Raw genomic sequence first — 25,000 nt, forward strand, 5'->3', positions numbered from 1 at the left:
AAACAATCTACAGTACCCCCCCCCCCCTCACCTTTACATTAGGTATCTACAGAGCCCCCCCCCTCACCTTTACATCAGTATCTACAGTACCCCCCCCCCCCCTCACCTTTACATTAGGTATCTACAGTACCCCCTTTACATTAGGTATCTACGTCCCCCTCACCTTTACATTAGGTATCTACAGTACCCTCACCTTTACATTAGGTATCTACAGTACCCCCCCCCTCACCTTTACATTAATCTCCATATAACCCCCCCCCCCCTCACCTTTACATTAGGTATCTACAGTACCCTCACCTTTACATTAGGGTCTGATGCCCCCTCAGGCCTTTTTCTCATTATAGGTATCTACAGTAACCCATCACCTTTACATTAGGTATATACAGTACCCCCCTTTACATTAGGTATCTACAGTACCCCTCACCTTTACATTAGGTGTGCTCCAGTACCCTCACCCTTACATTAGGTATCTACAGTACCCCCTCACCTTTACATTAGGTATCTACAGTAACCCCCCCCCCCCTCACCTTTACATTCCATATCTCCTACCCCTACATAGGTATCTACAGTACCCCTACCTCATTCATATATACAGTAACCCCCCCCCTTTACATTAGGTATCTACAAGTACCCACCTTTACATTAGGTATCTACAGTAACCCCCTCACCCTTACATTAGGTATCTACAGTACCCTCACCTTTACATTTAGGTCTGCTCCAGTACCCCCCCCCTCACCCTTACATTAGGTATCTGCAGTTCCCCTTAACACTAGGTATCTACAGTACTCCCCCCCTCACATTTACATTAGGTGTGCACAGTACCCCCCTCACCTTTACACATACAGTATCTACAGTACCCCCCCCCCTCACCTTTACATTAGGTATATACAGTACCCCCTTACATAGGTATCTACAGAACCCCCCCCCTCACCTTTACATTAGCCATTATATACAGTACCCCCCCCCTTTACATTAGGTATCTACAGTACCCCCCCCCCCTCGCCTTCATTAGGTATCTCCATTCCCCCCTAGCCTTTACATTCAGTATCTACAGTACCCTTCCTAGGTATCTACAGTACCCCCCCCCTCACCTTTACATTAGGTATCTACAGTACCCCCCCCCTCACCTTTACATCCGTATCTACAGTACCCCCCCCCCCTCACCTTTACATTAGGTATACTACAGTACCCCTCCCCTTAGTCTCAGGTATACTACAGTACCCCTCACTTACATTGGTATATACAGTACCCCCCCCTCACCTTTACATTAGGTATCTACAGTACCCTAGCTTTACATTGGGTCTCTACAGTAACCCCCCCCCCCCTCACCTTTACATTCATGCTCCCCAGTACCCCCCCCCCCCCTCACCTACATTCAGTCATCTGCACACAGTACCCCTCACCTACATTAGGTATACCAGTAACCCCCCCCCCCCTCACCTTTTGGTTCTGGGTGTCTACAGTACCCCTTAGTTAGGTATCTACAGTCTGCCCCCTAGCCTTTACATTAGGTATCTACAGTACCCCCCCCTTTACATTAGGTATATATACAGTCCCCCCTCACCTTTACATTAGGGTCTCTACAGTACCCCCCCCCCCCCTCACCTTTACATTAGGTATCTACAGTACCCCCCCTCCCCCTTTACATCATATATACAGTACCCCCCCCCCCCTCTGACCTTTACATTAGGTATATACAGTACCCCTATCCTTACATTCATGTCATCATCCCCCCCCCCCCCCCTCACCTTTACATTAGGTATCTTACAGTACCCCCCCCCCTCACCCTTACATAGGTATCTACAGTACCCCCCCCCCCCCTCACCCTTACATTAGGTATCTACAGTACCCCCCCTCACCTTTACATTAGGTATCTACAGTAACCCCCCCCCCCCCCTCACCTTTTACATTAGGTATACCAGTACCCCCCCCTTTACATTAGGTATACTACCATACCCCCCCCCTCACCTTTACATTAGGTATCTACAGTAACCCCTTACATACAGTATCATACCCCCTTTTCATTAGGTATCTAATATACCCCCCCCACCTTTACATTAGGTATCTACAGTAACCCCCTCACCTTTACATTAGGTATCTAGTACCCCCTGCACCCTTAGTGATCTCAGTACCCCCCCCCCCTCACCTTTACATTAGGTATCTACAGTACCCCTACATTCAGTATGTGATTCTCCCCCTATTAGCAACTTTCATGAGGTACTGTCATCTACCCCCCTCACCTTTACTAGGTATCTACAGTACCCCCCCCCCCTCACCTTTACATTAGGTATCTACAGTACCCCCCCTTTTACATTCAGTATATGCATCCCCCCCCTCACCTTTACATTAGGTACTCTATGCATGCCCCCTTCATTCATATACAGTGCCCCTCGCCTTTACATTAGGTATCTCAGTACCCCCCCCTCACCTTTACATTAGGTATCTACAGTACCCCCCCACCTTTACATTAGGTATCTACCATACCCCCCCCCTAGCCTTTACATTCCATATATACAGTACCCCCCCCCCCCCCTCACCTTTACATTAGGTATATATACAGTACCCCCCCCCCCTCACCTTTACTACATTAGGTATATGTGCACACAGTACCCCCCTCCCCTTTACATTAGGTATCTACAGTATGCCCCCTCACCTTTCTACATTAGGTATCTACAGTACCCCTCACCTTCATTAGGTATCTACAGTATGCCCCCTCACCTTTACATTAGGTATCTACAGTCATCCTCATTAGGTATCTACAGTCTGCCCCCCCCCCCCCTCACCTTTCTGCTCATAGGTGCTCTACACAGTACCCCCCTCACCTTTACATTAGGTATCTACAGTAACCCCCCCCCCTCACCTTTACATTAGGTATCTACAGTACCCCTCATTAGGTATATACAGTACCCTCACCTTTACATTAGGTATCTACAGTATGCCCCCTTTACATTAGGGTCTGTACAGTACCCCCCCCCCCCCCTCACCTTTACATTAGGTATCTCCAGTACCCCCCTTACATTAGGTATCTACAGTACCCCCCCCTCACCTTTACATTAGGTATATACAGTACCCCCCCTTTACATTAATATATACAATTGCCCCCTCTCACCTTTACATCCTGGTATATACAGTACCCCTCACACATGATTATCTACAGTACCCCCACCTTTACATTAGGTATCTACAGTACCCCCCCCCTCACCTTTACATTAGGTATCTACAGTACCCCCCCCCCCCCCTCACCTTTACATTAGGTATATACAGTACCCCACCTTTACATTAGGTATCTACAGTACCCCTCCCCCTCACCTTTACGTTAGCCGAGGGTGGAGCATCAGGTCTCTCAGAGGGCCGTAGTGGTCAGAGGGGAAGCCTCATGGTCCTCAGTGCAAACAATGTTTAAACACAGAAGAACCCAACTCATCCACTTTCACTGGCTTCCCTCCATTATCCTGGTCTCCTCAGAAAGTACCTAGGGAGAAGGGGAGGATGGAGAGAGAGAGGAGGGGAGGATGGAGAGAGAGAGGAGGATGGAGAGTGAGAGGAGAAGAGGAGGAGAGGATGGAGGAGAGAGAGAGGAGGAGAGGGAGAGAGAGAGGGAGGGAGGGATGGAGAGAGAGAGAGAGAGGAGGGGACGATGGAGGAGAGAGAGAGAGAGGGAGGAAGTGGGGGAGAGGAAGTGAGGAGGGGAGGATGGAGAGAGAGGGAGGGAGGAAGGGAGGTGAAGAGAGAGAGAGAGGAGGATGGAGGAGAGAGAGAGGAGGGGAGGATGGAGAGAGAGAGAGGAGGATGAAGAGAGAGAGAGGAGGATGGAGAGAGAGAGGAGAAAGGAGGGAGGATGAGAGAGAGAGAGAGGAGGATGAAGAGAGAGAGAGGATGGAGAGAGAGAGGAGGGGAGGATGGAGAGAGAGAGAGAGACGGGAGGATGGAGAGAGAGAGAGGGGATGGAGAGAGAAAGGAGGAGAAGAGGGGAGGATGAGAGGATGAGAGAGAGAGAGGAGTGGAGAGAGAGAGGAGGGGAGGATGGAGAGAGAGAGAGAGACGGGAGGATGAGAGAGGAGAGAGAGAGAGGAGGGAGTGGAGAGAAAGAGAGGAGAGGAGAGAGAGGGAGGATGAGAGAGGATGAGAGAGAGAGAGAGAGGGAGTTGGAGAGAGAACGAGAGAGGAGGGAGTGGGAGAGAAAGAGAGAGAGAGGGAGGGAGTGAGAGAGAGAGAGAGGAAGATGGAGAGAGTGAGGATAGAGAGGAGGAAGGGAGTGAGAGAAAGAGGGAGGGAGGAAGGATGGAGAGAAGGGGGAGGGTGATGAGAGATGATGGGAGGATGGAGGAGGGAGGGGAGAGGGAGAGAGAATGAGAGAGGAGGGAGGAGAGGGAGAGAGAAAGAGAGAGAGGAAGGAAGGAGGGGAGGATGGAGGGAGAGAGGGAGAGAGAAAGGTAAGGAGTAAAAAAGAGAGATAGATGTTGTCATGTCTCACCATGCGTTGTGGACCCAGACACAGACAGACAGACAGACAGACAGACAGACAGACAGACAGAGACAGAGACAGACTGACAGACAGACAGGACCAACCGACAGACAGACAGACCAATCTAACATGTTTATCATGTCTCACCATGCGTGTGATGAAGCCAGACACAGACAGACAGACAGACAGACAGACAGACAGACAGACAGACAGAGACAGAGAGAGACTGACAGACAGACAGACCGACAGACAGACAGACAGAGACAGAGAGAGACTGACAGACAGACAGACAGACCGACAGACAGACAGACAGATATCCAACATGTTCATAATATTTCTCACCATGCATCAATGCAGAGACAGACACAGACAGACAGACAGACAGACAGACAGACAGAGACAGAGAGAGACTGACAGACAGACAGACCGACAGACAGACAGACAGATATACAACATGTTGTCATGTCACCATGCATCATGGACCCCAGCCTGTCCAGGGCCCTCAGAGGAACTCTGACCCCTCCAGGAACTCATCCCCAAACTTCAGGTTACTGGCATTCACAGGTGGATTCCTCGTGGGAGTCAGTCAGACTCACAACACACACACGCACGCGCGCACCCACACACACACACACACACTCTCTATTTGTGTGTGTAGACCTGGCTGTGAAACACACACAGACACATAGACACACAGACTCACCTCAGAGCCAGCTTGTCCAACACCCTCCTCCTCCACATCAAACTGTCTCTTGGTGTGACTAAGAGGTCGTGTGTCACCTGCAGGACAGAGACAGAGACAGAGACAGAGTTACTTAGAGGCTACAAACTGTCTCTTGGTGTGACCTAAGATAGTCACCTGCAGGACAGAGACAGAGACCGACTTACATAAGAGGCACCACAGTCTGTAGTGGTTAGAGCGTTGGACTAGTAGCCGGTAAGGTTCTGGATCGAATGCCAGCTGACAAGGTAAAAATCTGTTTTTTCTGCCTCTGAGCAAGGCAGTTAACCCACCGTTCCCCTGAACAAGGCAGTTAACCCACCGTTCCCTGAACAAGGCAGTTAACCCACCGTTACCGTTGAGGCAGCCCCCGCACCTCTCTAGTCAGAGGGCTGGGGTTAAATGGAGAGACACATTTCAGTCAATGCATTGGATTTCAACAGTGGCTGGGTGTCCCCACCTTCCCACAGGGCTCTCACTGACCACACCACAGGCTCTTCTCAGAACCACCAGCACCACAGGGCTCCTCTCAGAACCACCAGCACCACAGGGCTCCTCTCAGAACCACCAGCACCACAGGGCTCTTCATACCACCAGCACAACAGGGCTCCTCTCAGAACCACCAGCACCCAGCTCTATCTCAGAATTACCAGCACCACAGGGCTCTTCTCAGGAACTTACCAGCACCAGGGCTCTTGCTGGACCCACCAGCACCACAGGGCTCCTCTCAGAACCACCAGCACCACAGGCTCTTGTCCAGAACCACCAGCACCACAGGGCTCTTCTTAGAACCACCAGCACCACAGGGCTCTTCTGAGACCCACCAGCACCACAACAGAAAGGGGAAGCCAAAGGGTGTGGACACAGAAACTTCCTCAACCAAAACCCCAACCTGTGAGACCATCATGCCAAGTGTCAGGTGCCTGGACCCTGTAGGAACTGGGTATAACTTGAACATAGTGTGCATAATTTGGGGAAAGGGAAGCACTCTGTTACCAACCTCCCCTCCTCTCACCTGAAGTTCAACAGATAACACCAACCTGCCTCCCCTAGAGTAGACAAACAGCACCAACCTCCCCTCCTCTCAAAGTAGACAAACAGCACCAGACCTCCCTCCTCAGAATTAAGACAACAGACCAACCTCTCCTCCCTCAAAGTAGACAAACAGCACCAACCTGTCTCCCTAAAGTCAACAGACAGCACCAAACTCCCCTCACCTCACAGTAGACAGATAGTATCAACCTCCCCTCACCTCAAAGTAAACAGATAGCACCAACCTCCCTCCTCTCACCTCAAAGTAAGAAACAGGTGGTCACAGTCCCCCTCCTCTCACCTCAAAGTAAACAGATAGCACCAGACCTCCCCTCCCCTCACCTCAAAGTAAACAGATAGCACCAACCTCCTCTCACCTCAAAGTAGACAATAGCACCAAGCACTACCCTCCTTACTTCACCCCCAAAATAGACAGATAGCACCAACCTCTCCTCCCCTCAAAGATCAACAGACAGCACCAACCTCTCCTCCCCTCAAAGATCAACAGACAGCACCAACCTCTCCTCCCCTCAAAGAAGACAACAGCACCAACCTCCCCTCCCCTCACCTCAAAGTAAACAGATAGCACCAACCTCCCTGGCCTGCAAAGTGACACAGATAGCACCAACCTCCCCTCCTCTCACCCCAAAATAGACAGATAGCACCAACCTCTCCTCACCTCAAAGTAAATCTTGACCTCTCTCCTCCCCTCAAAGTAGACAGATAGCACCAACCTCTCCTCCCCTCAAAGTAGACAGGATAGGCACCCAGACCTCCCTCCTCTCACCCAAAATAGACAGATAGCACCAACCTCCCCTCACCTCAAAGTAGACAGATAGCACCAACCTCCCCTCCTCTCACCTAGAAGTAACAATAGCACCAACCTCCCTTCATCTCAAAGTAAACAGATAGCACCAACCTGCATCCTCTCACCTCAAAGTAGACAGATAGCCCAACTCCCCTTCATCTCAAAGTAAACAGATAGCACCAACCTGCCTTATCTGGCCTCAGAGTAACAGGATCACACCAACCTCCCCTCCCCTTAAAGTAGAACAGGTCAACCTCCCCTCACCTCAGAGTAAACAGATAGCACCAACCTCCCCTCACCTCAGAGTAAACAGATAGCACCAACCTCCCCTCCCCTCAGAGTAGACAGATAGCACCAACCTCCCTCCCCTCAGAGTAGACAGATAGCACCAACCTCCCCTCCCCTCAGAGTAGACAGATAGCACCAACCTCCCCTCCCCTCAAAGTAGACAGATAGCACCAACCTCCCTCCCCTCAGAGTAAACAGATAGCACCAACCTCCCTCCCCTCAGAGTAGACAGATAGCACCAACCTCCCCTCCCCTCAGAGTAGACAGATAGCACCAACCTCCCTCCCCTCAGAGTAAACAGATAGCACCAACCTCCTCTCACCTCAAAGTAGACAGACAGCACCAACCTCTCCTCCCCTCAGAGTAGACAGATAGCACCAACCTCCTCTCACCTCAGAGTAAACAGATAGCACCAACCTCCCCTCCCCTCAAAGTAGACAGATAGCACCAACCTCCCCTCCCCTCAAAGTAGACAGATAGCACCAACCTCCCCTCCCCTCAGAGTAGACAGATAGCACCAACCTCCCCTCCCCTCAAATTAGACAGATAGCACCAACCTCCTCTCACCTCAAGTAGAAAGTCTCATCAAACTGGGGGTTGTTGGTTTTCCTTTTCACCTTGGTCTTCTTAGCTTCTGATCTGTACAGAGAGAGGGGGGAGGGAGAGAGAGAGAGAGAGAGGGGGGTGAAAGAGAGGGGGGAGAGAGAGGTGGGAAATTAGAGACAGAGAGAGAGAAAGAGAGAGAGAGAGAGAGAAAGAGGAGAGAGAGAGAGAGAGAGAGAGAGAGAGAGAGAGAGAGTGAAAGAGAGAGAGAGAGAGGGGGGAAGAGAGAGAGAGAGAGAGAGAGAGACAGAGAGAGAGAGAGGAGAGAGAGAGAGAGAGAGAGAGAGAGAGAGAGAGGGAGAGAGAGAGAGACAGGAGAGAGAGAGAGAGGAGAGAGAGAGAGAGAGAGAGAGAGAGAGAGAGAGAGAGAGAGAGAGAGAGAGAGAGAGAGAGAGAGAGAGAGAGAGAGAGAGAGAGAGAGAGAGAGTGTGTGTGTGATGGAACGAAAGAGAGAGCAAGAGACAAGTAGAAGGGAAGGTTAAACGACTGCCTATCACATAGAAGTCTGATAGATGTAACAGTTGATCAGTGACAGCGGTGTCTCTGTGATCGTTGGCTCTGACCTGGATGGGCCCAGCAGGGATACCGCAGCGTACGGATCACACTGTCCATTCACGATGGGCAGGCCCTGGCACTCCAACACACTGCAGAGAGAGACTGTTAGTAACACACACTACACACTACACATTACACACACACACACACACACACATTACACACACACACACACACACACTACACACTGTCCATTCACGATGGGCAGGCCCTGGCACTCCAACACACTGCAGAGAGAGACTGTTAGTAACACACACTACACACTACACATTACACACACACACACACACACTACACACACACACTACACACTACACACTGTCCATTCACGATGGGCAGGCCCTGGCACTCCAACACACTGCAGAGAGAGACTGTTAGTAACACACACACACTACACATTACACACACACACACACACACACACACATTACACACACACACACACACCACTCACACTACACATTACACACACACACACACACACTACACACAACACACTGTCCATTCACGATGGGCAGGCCCTGGCACTCCAACACACTGCAGAGAGAGACTGTTAGTAACACACACACACTACACATTACACACACACACGCATACACACACATTACACACACACACACACACACACTACACGCACACATTACACACACACACACACACTACACACACACACACTACACACACACTACACACACACACACATACATACACACACACTACACACACATTACACATTACACACACGCACACATTACACACACGCACACATTACACACACACACACATTACACTACACACACACACACACACACTACACACATTACACATTACACACACACACACACACACACAGAATGCAATGTCTAAACACTCAGAGTGAGCGTTTCCTCAGAGTGAGTGTTCCCTCAGAGTGAGTGTTTCCTCAGAGTGAGGGTTTCATCAGAGTGAGTGTTTCATCAGAGTGAGTGTTTCATCAGAGTGAGTGTTCCCTCAGAGTGAGTGTTTCCTCAGAGTGAGTGTCCCTTCAGAGTGAGGGTTTCATCAGAGTGAGTGTTCTCTCAGAGTGAGGGTTTCATCAGAGTGAGTGTTCCCTCAGAGTGAGGGTTTCATCAGAGTGAGTGTTCCCTCAGAGTGAGGGTTTCATCAGAGTGAGTGTTTCCTCAGAGTGAGGGTTTCATCAGAGTGAGTGTTCCCTCAGAGTGAGTGTTTCCTCAGAGTGTTCCCTCAGAATGAGGGTTTCATCAGAGTGAGTGTTTCATCAGAGTGAGGGTTTCATCAGAGTGAGTGTTTCCTCAGAGTGAGTGTTTCCTCAGAGTGTTCCCTCAGAGTTAGGCTCCATTCAGCTATACAGACTGCTTTGTGACCACCACATGTTTAGACCAATCACAGCAGAGCATCTGTTGGTATAGCAACCCCCCCCCCCCACACACACACACACACCCCCCCTCCATGGTGACATCATGCTGTAAGGAGGTTACACTGCCAGCAGGACGCATCACTTCCTCTCTGTCACTGACGCCTCGTCAACACAGGCTAATGATGATGTCAGGGGGCGGAGGAGGAAGGTTAAAATTCACTAACGACAGACAACTTCCTGTCAGTGAGCCTGTTTAATATAACCTCTGGCTGACCTAGACACACACACACACACACACAAACACACACACACACACACACATACAGACACACACACAGACACACACACACATACACACACACAGACACACACACACATACACACACACACACACACATACACATACACACACACACACACACACAGACACACAGACAGACAGATACACACACACATTCCAATAGAGAATAGGACTCATTCCAACAGAGAATAGGACTCATTCCAACAGAGAATAGGACTCATTCCAACAGAGAATAGGACTCATTCCAACAGAGAATAGGACTCATTCCAACAGAGAATAGGACTCATTCCAATAGAACAGAGAATAGGACTCATTCCAATAGAGAATAGGACTCATTCCAATAGAGAATAGGACTCATTCCAACAGAGAATAGGACTCATTCCAATAGAACAGAGAATAGGACTCATTCCAACAGAGAATAGGACTCATTCCAACAGAGAATAGGACTCATTCCAACAGAGAATAGGACTCATTCCAATCCAACAGAGAATAGGACTCATTCCAACAGAGAATAGGACTCATTCCAACAGAGAATAGGACTCATTCCAACAGAACAGAGAATAGGACTTGTTCCAACAGAGAATAGGACTCATTCCAACAGAGAATAGGACTCCTTCCAATAGAACAGAGAATAGGACTCATTCCAACAGAGAATAGGACTCATTCCAACAGAGAATAGGACTCATTCCAACAGAGAATAGGACTCATTCCAACAGAGAATAGGACTCATTCCAATCCAAAAGAGAATAGGACTCATTTCAACAGAGAATAGGACTCATTCCAATCCAACAGAGAATAGGACTCATTCCAACAGAACAGAGAATAGGACTCGTTCCAACAGAGAATAGGACTCATTCCAATAGAGAATAGGACTCATTACAATAGAGAATAGGACTCATTCCAACAGAGAATAGGACTCATTCCAACAGAGAATAGGACTCATTCCAACAGAACAGAGAATAGGACTTGTTCCAACAGAGAATAGGACTCATTCCAACAGAGAATAGGACTCCTTCCAATAGAACAGAGAATAGGACTCATTCCAACAGAGAATAGGACTCATTCCAAAAGAGAATAGGACTCATTTCAACAGAGAATAGGACTCATTCCAATCCAATAGAGAATAGGACTCATTCCAATAGAACAGAGAATAGGACTCATTCCAATAGAGAATAGGACTCATTCCAATAGAACAGAGAATAGGACTTTTCCAACAGAGAATATGACTCATTCCAACAGAGAATAGGACTCATTCCAACAGAGAATATGACTCATTCCAACAGAGAATATGACTCATTCCAATAGAACAGAGAATAGGACTCATTCCAACAGAGAATAGGACTCATTACAATAGAGAATAGGACTCATTCCAACAGAGAATAGGACTCATTCCAACAGAGAATAGGACTCATTCCAATAGAACAGAGAATAGGACTCATTCCAATAGAGAATAGGACTCATTCCAACAGAGAATAGGACTCATTCCAACAGAGAATAGGACTCATTCCAACAGAGAAGAGGACTCATTCCAATCCAACAGAGAATAGGACTCATTCCAACAGAGAATAGGACTCATTCCAACAGAGAATAGGATTCATTCCAACAGAGAATAGGACTCATTCCAACAGAGAATATGACTCATTCCAACAGAGAATATGACTCATTCCAATAGAACAGAGAATAGGACTCATTCCAACAGAGAATAGGACTCATTACAATAGAGAATAGGACTCATTCCAACAGAGAATAGGACTCATTCCAACAGAGAATAGGACTCATTCCAATAGAACAGAGAATAGGACTCATTCCAATAGAGAATAGGACTCATTCCAACAGAGAAGAGGACTCATTCCAATCCAACAGAGCATAGGACTCATTCCAACAGAGAATAGGACTCATTCCAACAGAGAATAGGATTCATTCCAACAGAGAATAGGACTCATTCCAAAAGAGAATAGGACTCATTTCAACAGAGAATAAGACTCATTCCAATAGAACAGAGAATAGGACTGATTCCAATAGAGAATATGACTCATTCCAATCCAACAGAGAATAGGACTGATTCCAATAGAGAATATGACTCATTCCAATCCAACAGAGAATAGGACTCATTCCAATAGAACAGAGAATAGGACTCATTCCAACAGAGAATAGGACTCATTCCAACAGAGAATAGGACTCATTCCAATAGAACAGAGAATAGGACTCATTCCAACAGAGAATAGGACTCATTCCAATAGAGAATAGGACTCATTCCAACAGAGAATAGGACTCATTCCAACAGAGAATAGGACTCATTCCAACAGAGAATAGGACTATTCCAATAGAACAGATAATAGGACTCATTCCAACAGAGAATATGACTCATTCCAATAGAACAGAGAATAGGACTCATTCCAACAGAGAATATGACTCATTCCAACAGAGAATAGGACTCATTCCAATAGAACAGAGAATAGGACTCATTCCAATAGAGAATAGGACTCATTCCAACAGAGAAGAGGACTCATTCCAATCCAACAGAGAATAGGACTCATTCCAACAGAGAATAGGACTCATTCCAACAGAGAATAGGACTCATTCCAAAAGAGAATAGGACTCATTTCAACAGAGAATAAGACTCATTCCAATAGAACAGAGAATAGGACTGATTCCAATAGAGAATATGACTCATTCCAATCCAACAGAGAATAGGACTCATTCCAATAGAACAGAGAATAGGACTCATTCCAACAGAGAATAGGACTCATTCCAACAGAGAATAGGACTCATTCCAATAGAACAGAGAATAGGACTCATTCCAATAGAACAGAGAATTGGACTCATTCCAATCCAACAGAGAATAGGACTCATTCCAACAGAGAATAGGACTCATTCCAATAGAGAATAGGACTCATTCCAACAGAGAATAGGACTCATTCCAATAGAACAGAGAATAGGACTCATTCCAACAGAGAATAGGACTCATTCCAACAGAGAAAATGACTCATTCCAACAGAGAATAGGACTCATTCCAACAGAGAATAGGACTCATTCCAACAGAGAATAGGATTCATTCCAACAGAGAATAGGACTCATTCCAACAGAGAATATGACTCATTCCAACAGAGAATATGACTCATTCCAATAGAACAGAGAATAGGACTCATTCCAACAGAGAATAGGACTCATTACAATAGAGAATAGGACTCATTCCAATAGAGAATAGGACTCATTCCAACAGAGAATAGGACTCATTCCAAAAGAGAATAGGACTCATTTCAACAGAGAATAAGACTCATTCCAATAGAACAGATAATAGGACTGATTCCAATAGAGAATATGACTCATTCCAATCCAACAGAGAATAGGACTCATTCCAATAGAACAGAGAATAGGACTCATTCCAACAGAGAATAGGACTCATTCCAACAGAGAATAGGACTCATTCCAATAGAGAATAGGACTCATTCCAATAGAACAGAGAATAGGACTCATTCCAACAGAGAATAGGACTCATTCCAACAGAGAATAGGACTCATTCCAACAGAGAATAGGACTCATTCCAACAGAGAATAGGACTATTCCAATAGAACAGATAATAGGACTCATTCCAACAGAGAATATGACTCATTCCAATAGAACAGAGAATAGGACTCATTCCAACAGAGAATATGACTCATTCCAACAGAGAATAGGACTCATTCCAATAGAACAGAGAATAGGACTCATTCCAATAGAGAATAGGACTCATTCCAACAGAGAAGAGGACTCATTCCAATCCAACAGAGAATAGGACTCATTCCAACAGAGAATAGGACTCATTCCAACAGAGAATAGGACTCATTCCAAAAGAGAATAGGACTCATTTCAACAGAGAATAAGACTCATTCCAATAGAACAGAGAATAGGACTGATTCCAATAGAGAATATGACTCATTCCAATCCAACAGAGAATAGGACTCATTCCAATAGAACAGAGAATAGGACTCATTCCAACAGAGAATAGGACTCATTCCAACAGAGAATAGGACTCATTCCAATAGAACAGAGAATAGGACTCATTCCAATAGAACAGAGAATTGGACTCATTCCAATCCAACAGAGAATAGGACTCATTCCAACAGAGAATAGGACTCATTCCAATAGAGAATAGGACTCATTCCAACAGAGAATAGGACTCATTCCAATAGAACAGAGAATAGGACTCATTCCAACAGAGAATAGGACTCATTCCAACAGAGAAAATGACTCATTCCAACAGAGAATAGGACTCATTCCAACAGAGAATAGGACTCATTCCAATAGAGAATAGGACTCATTCCAACAGAGAATAGGACTCATTCCAATAGAACAGAGAATAGGACTCATTCCAACAGAACAGAGAATAGGACTCATTCCAACAGAGAATATGACTCATTCCAACAGAACAGAGAATAGGACTCAATCCAACAGAGAATAGGACTCATTCCAATAGAACAGAGAATAGGACTCATTCCAATAGAACAGAGAATAGGACTCATTCCAATAGAACAGAGAATAGGACTCATTCCAACAGAGAATAGGACTTGTTCCAACAGAGAATAGGACTCAATCCAATAGAACAGAGAATAGGACTCATTCCAATAGAGAATAGGACTCATTCCATCAGAGAAAAGGACTCATTCCAACAGAGAATAGGACTCATTCCAATAGAACAGAGAATAGGACTCATTCCAACAGAGAATAGGACTCATTCCAATAGAGAATAGGACTCATTCCAACAGAGAATAGGACTCATTCCAATAGAACAGAGAATAGGACTCATTCCAACAGAGAATAGGACTCATTCCAACAGAGAATAGTACTCATTCCAATAGGACAGAGAATAGGACTCATTCCAATAGAGAATAGGACTCATTCCAACAGAGAATAGGACTCATTCCAACAGAGAATAGGACTCATTCCAATAGAACAGAGAATAGGACTCATTCCAACAGAACAGAGAATAGGACTCATTCCAACAGAGAATATGACTCATTCCAACAGAACAGAGAATAGGACTCAATCCAACAGAGAATAGGACTCATTCCAATAGAACAGAGAATAGGACTCATTCCAATAGAACAGAGAATAGGACTCATTCCAATAGAACAGAGAATAGGACTCATTCCAACAGAGAATAGGACTCATTCCAACAGAGAATAGGACTCATTCCAATAGAGAATATGACTCATTCCAATAGAACAGAGAATTGGACTCATTCCAATCCAACAGAGAATAGGACTCATTCCAATAGAGAATAGGACTCATTCCAACAGAGAATAGGACTCATTCCAACAGAGAATAGGACTCATTCCAACAGAGAATATGACTCATTCCAACAGAGAATAGGACTCATTCCAACAGAGAATAGGACTCATTCCAATAGAACAGAGAATAGGACTCATTCCAACAGAGAATATGACTCATTCCAACAGAGAATAGGACTCATTCCAACAGAGAATAGGACTCATTCCAATAGAACAGAGAATAGGACTCATTCCAACAGAGAATAGGACGCATTCCAACAGAGAATAGGACTCATTCCAATAGAGAATATGACTCATTCCAATAGAACAGAGAATAGGATTCATTCCAACAGAACAGAGAATAGGACTCATTCCAACAGAGAATAGGACTCATTCCAACAGAGAATAGGACTCATTTCAATAGAACAGAGAATAGGACTCATTCCAACAGAGAATAGGACTTATTTCAATAGAGAATATGACTCATTCCAATAGAACAGAGAATAGGATTCATTCCAACAGAACAGAGAATAGGACTCATTTCAACAGAGAATAGGACTCATTCCAACAGAGAATAGGACTCATTTCAATAGAACAGAGAATAGGACTCATTCCAACAGAGAATAGGACTCATTCCAACAGAGAATAGGACTCATTCCAACAGAGAATAGGACTCATTCCAACAGAGAATAGGACTCATTCCAACAGAACAGAGAATAGGACTCATTCCAACAGAACAGAGAATAGGACTCATTCCAACAGAGAATAGGACTCATTCCAACAGAGAATAGGACTCATTCCAATAGAACAGAGAATAGGACTCATTCCAACAGAGAATAGGACTCATTCCAACAGAGAATAGGACTCATTCCAACAGAACAGAGAATAGGACTCATTCCAATAGAACAGAGAATAGGACTCATTCCAACAGAGAATAGGACTCATTCCAACAGAGAATAGGACTCATTCCAACAGAACAGAGAATAGGACTCATTCCAATAGAACAGAGAATAGGACTCATTCCAACAGAGAATAGGACTCATTCCAATAGAACAGAGCATAGGACTCATTCCAACAGAGAATAGGACTCATTCCAATAGAACAGAGAATAGTACTCATTCCAATAGAACAGAGCATAGGACTCATTCCAATCCAACAGAGAATAGGACTCATTCCAACAGAGAATAGGACTCATTCCACCAGAGAATAGGACTCATTCCAATAGAACAGAGAATAGTACTCATTCCAATAGAACAGAGAATAGGACTCATTCCAATCCAACAGAGAATAGGACTCATTCCAACAGAGAATAGGACTCATTCCAATAGAGAATAGGACTCATTCCAACAGAGAATAGGACTCATTCCAACAGAGAATAGGACTCATTCCAACAGAGAATAGGACTCATTCCAACAGAGAAGGGGACTCATTCCAACAGAGAATAGGACTCATTTCAATAGAACAGAGAATAGGACTCATTCCAACAGAACAGAGAATAGGACTCATTCCAACAGAGAATAGGACTCATTCCAACAGAGAATAGGACTCATTCCAACAGAGAATAGGACTCATTCCAATCCAACAGAGAATAGGACTCGTTCCAACAGAGAATAGGACTCAATCCAATAGAACAGAGAATAGGACTCATTCCAATAGAGAATAGGACTCATTCCAACAGAGAAAAGGACTCATTCCAACAGAGAATAGGACTCATTCCAACAGAGAATAGGACTCGTTCCAACAGAGAATAGGACTCAATCCAATAGAACAGAGAATAGGACTCATTCCAATAGAGAATAGGACTCATTCCAACAGAGAAAAGGACTCATTCCAACAGAGAATAGGACTCATTCCAATAGAACAGAGAATAGGACTCATTCCAATAGAGAATAGGACTCATTCCAACAGAGAATAGGACTCATTCCAACAGAGAATAGGACTCATTCCAACAGAGAATAGGACTCATTCAAACAGAGAATAGGACTCATTCCAATAGAGAATAGGACTCATTCCAACAGAGAATAGGACTCATTCCAATAGAACAGAGAATAGGACTCATTCCAACAGAGAATATGACTCATTCCAATAGAACAGAGCATAGGACTCATTCCAATAGAGAATAGGACTCATTCCAACAGAGAATAGGACTCATTCCAACAGAGAATAGGACTCATCCCAACAGAGAATAGGACTCATTCCAACAGAGAATAGGACTCATTCCAACAGAGAATAGGACTCATTCCAACAGAGAATAGGACTCATTCCAACAGAGAATAGGACTCATTCCAACAGAGAATAGGACTCATTCCAATAGAGAATAGGACTCATTCCAACAGAGAATAGGACTCATTCCAATAGAGAATAGGACTCATTCCAATCCAACAGATAATAGGACTCATTCCAACAGAACAGAGAATAGGACTCATTCCAACAGAGAATAGGACTCATTCCAATAGAGAATAGGACTCATTACAATAGAGAATAGGACTCATTCCAACAGAGAATAGGACTCATTCCAACAGAGAATAGGACTCATTCCAACAGAACAGAGAATAGGACTTGTTCCAACAGAGAATAGGACTCATTCCAACAGAGAATAGGACTCCTTCCAATAGAACAGAGAATAGGACTCATTCCAACAGAGAATAGGACTCATTCCAAAAGAGAATAGGACTCATTTCAACAGAGAATAGGACTCATTCCAATCCAATAGAGAATAGGACTCATTCCAATAGAACAGAGAATAGGACTCATTCCAATAGAGAATAGGACTCATTCCAATAGAACAGAGAATAGGACTTTTCCAACAGAGAATATGACTCATTCCAACAGAGAATAGGACTCATTCCAACAGAGAATATGACTCATTCCAACAGAGAATAGGACTCATTCCAATAGAACAGAGAATAGGACTCATTCCAACAGAGAATAGGACTCATTACAATAGAGAATAGGACTCATTCCAACAGAGAATAGGACTCATTCCAACAGAGAATAGGACTCATTCCAATAGAACAGAGAATAGGACTCATTCCAATAGAGAATAGGACTCATTCCAACAGAGAATAGGACTCATTCCAACAGAGAATAGGACTCATTCCAACAGAGAAGAGGACTCATTCCAATCCAACAGAGAATAGGACTCATTCCAACAGAGAATAGGACTCATTCCAACAGAGAATAGGATTCATTCCAACAGAGAATAGGACTCATTCCAACAGAGAATATGACTCATTCCAACAGAGAATATGACTCATTCCAATAGAACAGAGAATAGGACTCATTCCAACAGAGAATAGGACTCATTACAATAGAGAATAGGACTCATTCCAACAGAGAATAGGACTCATTCCAACAGAGAATAGGACTCATTCCAATAGAACAGAGAATAGGACTCATTCCAATAGAGAATAGGACTCATTCCAACAGAGAAGAGGACTCATTCCAATCCAATAGAGAATAGGACTCATTCCAATAGAACAGAGAATAGGACTCATTCCAATAGAGAATAGGACTCATTCCAATAGAACAGAGAATAGGACTTTTCCAACAGAGAATATGACTCATTCCAACAGAGAATAGGACTCATTCCAACAGAGAATATGACTCATTCCAACAGAGAATATGACTCATTCCAATAGAACAGAGAATAGGACTCATTCCAACAGAGAATAGGACTCATTACAATAGAGAATAGGACTCATTCCAACAGAGAATAGGACTCATTCCAACAGAGAATAGGACTCATTCCAATAGAACAGAGAATAGGACTCATTCCAATAGAGAATAGGACTCATTCCAACAGAGAATAGGACTCATTCCAACAGAGAATAGGACTCATTCCAACAGAGAAGAGGACTCATTCCAATCCAACAGAGAATAGGACTCATTCCAACAGAGAATAGGACTCATTCCAACAGAGAATAGGATTCATTCCAACAGAGAATAGGACTCATTCCAACAGAGAATATGACTCATTCCAACAGAGAATATGACTCATTCCAATAGAACAGAGAATAGGACTCATTCCAACAGAGAATAGGACTCATTACAATAGAGAATAGGACTCATTCCAACAGAGAATAGGACTCATTCCAACAGAGAATAGGACTCATTCCAATAGAACAGAGAATAGGACTCATTCCAATAGAGAATAGGACTCATTCCAACAGAGAAGAGGATTCATTCCAATCCAACAGAGAATAGGACTCATTCCAACAGAGAATAGGACTCATTCCAACAGAGAATAGGATTCATTCCAACAGAGAATAGGACTCATTCCAAAAGAGAATAGGACTCATTTCAACAGAGAATAAGACTCATTCCAATAGAACAGAGAATAGGACTGATTCCAATAGAGAATATGACTCATTCCAATCCAACAGAGAATAGGACTGATTCCAATAGAGAATATGACTCATTCCAATCCAACAGAGAATAGGACTCATTCCAATAGAACAGAGAATAGGACTCATTCCAACAGAGAATAGGACTCATTCCAACAGAGAATAGGACTCATTCCAATAGAACAGAGAATAGGACTCATTCCAACAGAGAATAGGACTCATTCCAATAGAGAATAGGACTCATTCCAACAGAGAATAGGACTCATTCCAACAGAGAATAGGACTCATTCCAACAGAGAATAGGACTATTCCAATAGAACAGATAATAGGACTCATTCCAACAGAGAATATGACTCATTCCAATAGAACAGAGAATAGGACTCATTCCAACAGAGAATATGACTCATTCCAACAGAGAATAGGACTCATTCCAATAGAACAGAGAATAGGACTCATTCCAATAGAGAATAGGACTCATTCCAATAGAGAAGAGGACTCATTCCAATCCAACAGAGAATAGGACTCATTCCAACAGAGAATAGGACTCATTCCAACAGAGAATAGGACTCATTCCAAAAGAGAATAGGACTCATTACAACAGAGAATAAGACTCATTCCAATAGAACAGAGAATAGGACTGATTCCAATAGAGAATATGACTCATTCCAATCCAACAGAGAATAGGACTCATTCCAATAGAACAGAGAATAGGACTCATTCCAATAGAACAGAGAATAGGACTCATTCCAACAGAGAATAGGACTCATTCCAACAGAGAATAGGACTCATTCCAACAGAGAATAGGACTCATTCCAATAGAGAATAGGACTCATTCCAATAGAACAGAGAATAGGACTCATTCCAACAGAGAATAGGACTCATTCCAACAGAGAATAGGACTCATTCCAATAGAACAGAGAATAGGACTCATTCCAACAGAGAATAGGACTCATTCCAACAGAGAATAGGACTCATTCCAATAGAGAATATGACTCATTCCAATAGAACAGAGAATTGGACTCATTCCAATCCAACAGAGAATAGGACTCATTCCAATAGAGAATAGGACTCATTCCAACAGAGAATAGGACTCATTCCAACAGAGAATAGGACTCATTCCAACAGAGAATATGACTCATTCCAACAGAGAATAGGACTCATTCCAACAGAGAATAGGACTCATTCCAATAGAACAGAGAATAGGACTCATTCCAACAGAGAATATGACTCATTCCAACAGAGAATAGGACTCATTCCAACAGAGAATAGGACTCATTCCAATAGAACAGAGAATAGGACTCATTCCAACAGAGAATAGGACGCATTCCAACAGAGAATAGGACTCATTCCAATAGAACAGAGAATAGGATTCATTCCAACAGAACAGAGAATAGGACTCATTCCAACAGAGAATAGGACTCATTTCAATAGAACAGAGAATAGGACTCATTCCAACAGAGAATAGGACTTATTTCAATAGAGAATATGACTCATTCCAATAGAACAGAGAATAGGATTCATTCCAACAGAACAGAGAATAGGACTCATTTCAACAGAGAATAGGACTCATTCCAACAGAGAATAGGACTCATTTCAATAGAACAGAGAATAGGACTCATTCCAACAGAGAATAGGACTCATTCCAACAGAGAATAGGACTCATTCCAACAGAGAATAGGACTCATTCCAACAGAGAATAGGACTCGTTCCAACAGAACAGAGAATAGGACTCATTCCAACAGAACAGAGAATAGGACTCATTCCAACAGAGAATAGGACTCATTCCAACAGAGAATAGGACTCATTCCAATAGAACAGAGAATAGGACTCATTCCAACAGAGAATAGGACTCATTCCAACAGAGAATAGGACTCATTCCAACAGAGAATAGGACTCATTCCAACAGAACAGAGAATAGGACTCATTCCAATAGAACAGAGAATAGGACTCATTCCAACAGAGAATAGGACTCATTCCAACAGAGAATAGGACTCATTCCAACAGAACAGAGAATAGGACTCATTCCAATAGAACAGAGAATAGGACTCATTCCAACAGAGAATAGGACTCATTCCAATAGAACAGAGCATAGGACTCATTCCAACAGAGAATAGGACTCATTCCAATAGAACAGAGAATAGTACTCATTCCAATAGAACAGAGCATAGGACTCATTCCAATCCAACAGAGAATAGGACTCATTCCAACAGAGAATAGGACTCATTCCAACAGAGAATAGGACTCATTCCAATAGAACAGAGAATAGTACTCATTCCAATAGAACAGAGAATAGGACTCATTCCAATCCAACAGAGAATAGGACTCATTCCAACAGAGAATAGGACTCATTCCAATAGAGAATAGGACTCATTCCAACAGAGAATAGGACTCATTCCAACAGAGAATAGGACTCATTCCAACAGAGAATAGGACTCATTCCAACAGAGAAGGGGACTCATTCCAACAGAGAATAGGACTCATTTCAATAGAACAGAGAATAGGACTCATTCCAACAGAACAGAGAATAGGACTCATTCCAACAGAGAATAGGACTCATTCCAACAGAGAATAGGACTCATTCCAACAGAGAATAGGACTCATTCCAATCCAACAGAGAATAGGACTCGTTCCAACAGAGAATAGGACTCAATCCAATAGAACAGAGAATAGGACTCATTCCAATAGAGAATAGGACTCATTCCAACAGAGAAAAGGACTCATTCCAACAGAGAATAGGACTCATTCCAACAGAGAATAGGACTCGTTCCAACAGAGAATAGGACTCAATCCAATAGAACAGAGAATAGGACTCATTCCAATAGAGAATAGGACTCATTCCAACAGAGAAAAGGACTCATTCCAACAGAGAATAGGACTCATTCCAATAGAACAGAGAATAGGACTCATTCCAATAGAGAATAGGACTCATTCCAACAGAGAATAGGACTCATTCCAACAGAGAATAGGACTCATTCCAACAGAGAATAGGACTCATTCAAACAGAGAATAGGACTCATTCCAATAGAGAATAGGACTCATTCCAACAGAGAATAGGACTCATTCCAATAGAACAGAGAATAGGACTCATTCCAACAGAGAATATGACTCATTCCAATAGAACAGAGAATAGGACTCATTCCAATAGAGAATAGGACTCATTCCAACAGAGAATAGGACTCATTCCAACAGAGAATAGGACTCATTCCAACAGAGAATAGGACTCATTCCAACAGAGAATAGGACTCATTCCAACAGAGAATAGGACTCATTCCAACAGAGAATAGGACTCATTCCAACAGAGAATAGGACTCATTCCAACAGAGAATAGGACTCATTCCAACAGAGAATAGGACTCATTCCAATAGAGAATAGGACTCATTCCAACAGAGAATAGGACTCATTCCAATAGAGAATAGGACTCATTCCAACAGAGAATAGGACTCATTCCAACAGAGAATAGGACTCATTCCAATAGAACAGAGAATAGGACTCATTCCAACAGAGAATAGGACTCATTCCAACAGAGAAAAGGACTCATTCCAACAGAGAATAGGACTCATTCCAACAGAGAATAGGACTCATTCCAACAGAGAATAGGACTCATTCCAACAGAGAATAGGACTCATTCCAACAGAGAATAGGACTCATTCCAATAGAGAATAGGACTCATTCCAACAGAGAATAGGACTCATTCCAACAGAGAATAGGACTCATTCCAATAGAACAGAGAATAGGACTCATTCCAACAGAGAATAGGACTCATTCCAACAGAGAAAAGGACTCATTCCAACAGAGAATAGGACTCAATCCAACAGAGAATAGGACTCATTCCAATAGAACAGAGAATAGGACTCATTCCAACAGAGAATAGGACTCATTCCAACAGAGAATAGGACTCATTCCAACAGAGAAAAGGACTCATTCCAACAGAGAATAGGACTCATTCCAACAGAGAATAGGACTCATTCCAACAGAGAAAAGGACTCATTCCAACAGAGAATAGGACTCGTTCCAACAGAGAATAGGACTCATTCCAACAGAGAATAGGACTCATTCCAACAGAGAATAGGACTCATTCCAATAGAGAATAGGACTCATTCCAACAGAGAATAGGACTCATTCCAATAGAGAATAAGACTCATTCCAACAGAGAATAGGACTCATTCCAACAGAGAAAAGGACTCATTCCAACAGAGAATAGGACTCGTTCCAACAGAGAATAGGACTCAATCCAATAGGCTCCCTGTAGAGGAAAGGCAAACCGCCCACACACACACAAACACACACAAAAGCCCACCACATACCAACACACTCACAGAGACAGACACACAGACATCTGTAGAACAGCCGTAGTGTTGTAGCCTGACGCGTCTCAACTGGGAAGGGTTTGATGATGGGACAGGAATCACTGAGGTGTGGTGTAGCTGACCGGTCTCAACGGGGAAGGGTTTGATGATGGGACAGGAATCACTGAGGTGTGTTGTAGCTGACCGGTCTCAACGGGGAAGGGTTTGATGATGGGACAGGAATCACTGAGGTGTGGTGTAGCCTGACGCGTCTCAACGGGGAAGGGTTTGGTGATGGGACAGGAATCACTGAGGTGTGTTGTAGCCTGACGCGTCTCAACGGGGAAGGATTTGATGATGGGACAGCAATCACTGAGGTGTGTTGTAGCTGACCGGTCTCAACAGGGAAGGGTTTGATGATGGGACAGGAATCACTGAGGTGTGTTGTAGCCTGACGGGTCTCAACGGGGAAGGGTTTGATGATGGGACGGGGACAGGAATCACTGAGGTGTGTTGTAGCCTGACGCGTCTCAACGGGGAAGGGTTTGGTGATGGGACAGGAATCACTGAGGTGTGTTGTAGCTGACCGGTCTCAACGGGGAAGGGTTTGATGATGGGACAGGAATCACTGAGGTGTGTTGTAGCCTGACGCGTCTCAACGGGGAAGGGTTTGATGATGGGACGGGGACAGGAATCACTGAGGTGTGTTGTAGCCTGACCGGTCTCAACGGGGAAGGGTTTGATGATGGGACAGGAATCACTGAGGTGTGTTGTACTCACCGTGTGGCCAGTTTATGACAGACGACTCCGCTGTCTGTGATGACCTCACTGAGACGCAGCTCTATGTGGACCTTTCCCTGAGGAACACAGTGTTACCATGGTTATCAAATCAAATCCTATTGGTCACATACACATGGTTATCAGATGTTATTGGTCACATACACATGGTTAGCAGATGTTACTGTGAGTGTAGAGAAATGCTTGTTACA

General features: G+C 44.1%; 1 pseudogene across 1 annotated transcript in view; it reads right to left on the reverse strand.

The window, feature by feature from the left end:
* The window catches only part of LOC149975360 (ras GTPase-activating protein 3-like), a 131,228-nt pseudogene that overhangs the window by 37,768 nt on the left and 68,460 nt on the right, over positions 1-25,000 (reverse strand). The window contains exons 5-10 of the transcript XR_016488226.1: positions 24,792-24,868; positions 8,481-8,561; positions 7,868-7,953; positions 5,158-5,245; positions 4,935-5,025; positions 3,310-3,472 (exon numbers count right to left, since the gene is read on the reverse strand). The product of XR_016488226.1 is annotated as a ras GTPase-activating protein 3-like (transcript). The remainder of the gene's footprint in view (positions 1-3,309; positions 3,473-4,934; positions 5,026-5,157; positions 5,246-7,867; positions 7,954-8,480; positions 8,562-24,791; positions 24,869-25,000) is intronic.

Source organism: Oncorhynchus mykiss, chromosome 18, assembly GCF_057628025.1.
Source record: "Oncorhynchus mykiss isolate SJ-2025 chromosome 18, ASM5762802v1, whole genome shotgun sequence".
Lineage (NCBI taxonomy): Eukaryota > Metazoa > Chordata > Actinopteri > Salmoniformes > Salmonidae > Oncorhynchus > Oncorhynchus mykiss.